Here is a 4,220-nt window from a genome sequence, read left to right on the forward strand (position 1 = left end):
TTTATACAGACTGAAGCAGCATAAGCAGTAACCATCAACCCCCTCCACTGCAATGACCTGAGACTGTAGGTGTTGATGAGCAATGAATCCTGGATGCAGGAAAAGGAGACAGGTGCATGAGCTAGGAGTAGAGCTGTGAGAACTTTGTCTTGAAGTAGCTCTTGGGAGTAAGGTTTGTATTTTATCAAAAAACCCTGAAAAACTTAGAGCTCTAAAACATGTTTCATTCTACCATGCTGGTTATTGTTTTTTTTTGTTGTTGTTGTTGTTTTGGTTTTTTTCTGTTGTTGTTGTTGTTGTTGTTGTTTTTGTTTTGTCAAGTTGACACAAACTAGTCACCTGGGAAGAGATGATCTCAATTGATAAAATGCCCCCATCAGATCAGCTTGCAGGCAAGCCTTTTGATTATTGAAGTGGGATGGCCCAGACTATTGTAGGCAATACCACTTCCTGGTGAAGTGGTCATGAATGGCATAAGAAAGCAGTCTGAACAAGCCATGGGGAACAAAACAATCAGAAGAATTCCTCCCTGGCTCCAGTCTCTCTGCTCCTGACCTGGATTTCCTCAGTGATGGACTGTGATGTGGAAGAATAAGCCAGATAGACCTTTCTTTCCCAAGTTGCTTTGGATCAGTGCTTTAGCGTAGCAACAAGAAGGTAAACAAATGCATCTATCACTCTGTGTGGTCTAATTACAAACCCTTAAAATTCTGTATCAATGCAAGGAGTACCCATGTTGTATCTTACATTCACTGAAGGGAGGTTTCTGACATGCTGCCATTCTCTTGGGTCACTTTTAGGTTTTGGTGCTTCCCCAAAAAAGACAGACTCAGCACTGGTCACTGTATTCTTAGCAGTAGTGGTTTCATCATGTTATACACTTCTCCTATTCTAAAGAGGATGAAGCCACCAAACGAAGGTAAATAATAGGCAAGGGAGAGGATGCCTATGGAAGGCATTTCACCATCTGTTGGGCAAGAAACAGAACATAGGCACAGGATGGCTTTGTTTGGTAGGGATTTGGTGGCAGTGGGCACAGGTAATGCACCCTTCACTAGCCTGATGGATCCCTATTGTTCAAGACTCAGTCAAAATAATTTTCTATGATATTTTGTGTTACTGCAATTTATTGTTAGCCCCATGGGTATGCACAGCTTGTGTGCCATGTTACTTTGTACTTGTCTACTACAGGGACTGGAAGATTTCTTTTTTTTTTAATTTTTAATATTTTTTTATTACCTATTTTCCTCAATTACATTTCCAATGCTATTCCAAAAGTCCCCCATACCCCCCCCACTTCCCTACCCACCCATTCCCATTCTTTTGGCCCTGGCATTCCCCTGTATTGGGGCATATAAAGTTTGCAAGTCCAATGGGCCTCTCTTTCCAGTGATGGCTGACTAGGCCATCTTTCGATACAGAAGATTTCTAATTGTAAACCTGTGTCCTTAATTTTAGTGTGAGATTTTCTGATTTTTCCTATTTAGCTTTTTGTTTTGTTTTGTTATGTTTTGTTTTGTGTTGTTTTGTTTTGTTTTTGTTTTTTTGAGACATGGTTTCTTTGTATAGCCCTGGTTGTCCTGGAACTCACTTTGTAGACAAGGCTGGCCTCGAACTCAGAAATCTGCCTGCCTCTGCCTCCCAAGTGCTGGGATTAAAGGCGTGTACCACCACTGCCCGGCCTTCCTATTTAGCTTTTTGTAGAGCACCTGTGCTGGCTAGTCTTATGCCAACCTGGCACACATATTTGAAAGCAGGGACCATCAATTGAAACAGTGCTCCCATAAGATCTCACATTTTCTTAATTAGTGATTGATGAGAGAGGGGCTAACTACTGGTGGGCGGTTCCATCCATCCCTGGGCTGGTGGTTCTGGGTTCTATAAGACAGCTGGTTGAGTAAGCCACAGAGAGTAAGTAAGCAAGCCTCTATATCTTCTTCTGCCTCCAGGTTCCAGGCTCATTTGAGTTCCTGCCCTGACTTCCTTTGAAAATGAACAGCAACATGCAAGTGTAAGCCACATAAACCCTTTCCTCCCTAACATTCTTTTTTTTGTCCATGGTGTTTTATTGTAGCAATAGAAACCTTAGCTAAGATAGCACTTATTCTAAGTATGTGGGTTTTTTTTTTTTATAGATAAATAAGTGATTATTATGTCATAATATAGTTCGACAAAAGTAACATGAAAATGTTCACTACAAACCAGCCAAGTAGCAGAATGTTAATACCATAACTGAAGAATGCTGGGGAGGACAGAAGGGTAACAGCCCTAGCATAAAGAGTTAAGGAGCACCAGCCATTTTGATTGCAACTTCTGATTACATAGACATTTCATTTTCCTAAGTTTTTGGACATAATAGGTAGAGTGCAGAGGGTCCAAAACATTCTCATTAAATAATTCCATTTTATAGTAGTTGGCCTACATGGTTTCTTTGCTTCATTTTGTTGTCATAACTGAAATGTGTCTCAACAAATCTGCCTTTATAACTTAGCATGATATTCTAAACAAAATGGAACTTTTCTCTGCATGTCAAAACTCTGGTAATGCCTCAAGGCCAAGATGATGTCGAGACCCCAGGCTGGTTTTTCTGGAAGATGTGTAGTAGGCTACAGCAGAGTTGGCCCTGCCCTGACAGCAGGACAGAGCAGCTATTCTTTGAATAAAATATTAAAATGAGTCAGTTTCCTTATAGTCCAAGCTTTCTCTTCCAAAGTAATAAGCCATAAAAAATTCAGAGCACTTTCTACTATGCTTCTGGTTAATCAAAGTCTACTGTCTGTTTTAAATTTACTGCCAAGTGATACCCAGTGATCACTCTTTGTTTGAAGCATCACAGGCAACAGCACATTTAAATTTGTCACCTGGCAGCAGATATACTCTTTCTGAGGAGAGTGGCTCATAATCCTCACATTGTCATTTATTTCCTTGCTGCCACCAGGGAATCGTCTAACAGAATGCCATTAGGAGACAGGGCATGTCCTTTCATACTATGGCCATATCTTCCACTTTTCTGTGTGTGGTTAGTGTGTGTCATAGTTTCCTGGAAAAACGGATAGGGAGAGAACAAGACATACAGGCCATGGCTTTCTAGGATTCATCTCAGCAATAAACAGCTGGTGTGCTCATGAGAACTGGCTGTTTTAATAATCATACCTACATTCCTGGGGTGTGGTATCTTGAGACACCTGTTGTCTAGCTTATGTCCTCTATCGCTAAAGCATCAGGGTAATCAAAGCCAAAGGTGAAACAGCATCAGAGCACTAAGTTTACCCAACTACAAGTCTAATGATAATAGAACAATCCTAGAATGCACTACTGTGTCAGTAGCAATAGCTGAAAATAGGTTTTGGAATTTCACCCATCACAGATGATGTGGACATGTTCTTATCAAGGGAATTATAACAGAATATTATTTTGACCATCAAAGTTTATGCACTTAGGAATGGACTTTATTTGATACTCATTATTTTTTTATGGCATTTATGTCTGAATACAAAAAGGTACCCAAATCTCTATTTAATTCAAACTTTGAAATCAGTCTCATAATGTGGTTAGAGTAAAAATGTTGAAAAGAAGGTGTGAATGCAAGGAGAGCTCTAGTTCCTGCTCTTAATAACCAGACCTTAATCTTTATTTGGCTATCATTGGATATGATGCATAAATTCCTGGAGTCCAATCTTCTCATTTATTAATAGTGGACATCACAAGTCCTTATAGAACTATGAAGAACAAAATGGGGACATCACATATAGCAGAGATGTGTCTAGGCTCACAGGAATGCTGACATTTTCTTTTCAAAATTACAAAGAGCTTCTATTTTTCTGACAAGCTAAAAACTCAAATGACTCAAGACAAGTTTCTTGCATCAAAATATAAATGTTGAGTGCTTGCTTCGGCAACACATATACTAAAATTGGAACGATACAGAGAAGATTAGCATGGGCCCTGCACAAGGATGACACGCAAAATATAAATGTTGAGTAACAAAAATATGAAATATTCTGTCCACATTAATTAGGGCATGCCTCATGTTAAAAGTCAGCAACTCCAAAGGCTTAGTTTTCACTGTGAACATTAAACTGGGAATAAAGCATGAGACAAGCCTTTGCAAACATGAAAGAAAGCTATGGTTTTTATATACTTTGAACAAGTTTTAATTCAGGACAGGAAGATAAATTGATTCCTTTCCACTTGTGTGGCCAGCAGTTGAGGCCTGCTGA

General features: G+C 39.5%; 1 non-coding gene across 1 annotated transcript; it reads left to right on the forward strand.

The window, feature by feature from the left end:
- The first annotated feature begins 3,883 nt into the window (after positions 1–3,883).
- Positions 3,884–3,993, forward strand: LOC115032351 (U6 spliceosomal RNA). Its single transcript, XR_003838032.1, has one exon. It is a non-coding gene; the product is annotated as a U6 spliceosomal RNA (small nuclear RNA).
- Positions 3,994–4,220: the final 227 nt, after the last annotated feature.

Source organism: Mus caroli, unplaced genomic scaffold (assembly GCF_978045245.1).
Source record: "Mus caroli unplaced genomic scaffold, Mus_caroli_1 scaffold_1, whole genome shotgun sequence".
Lineage (NCBI taxonomy): Eukaryota > Metazoa > Chordata > Mammalia > Rodentia > Muridae > Mus > Mus caroli.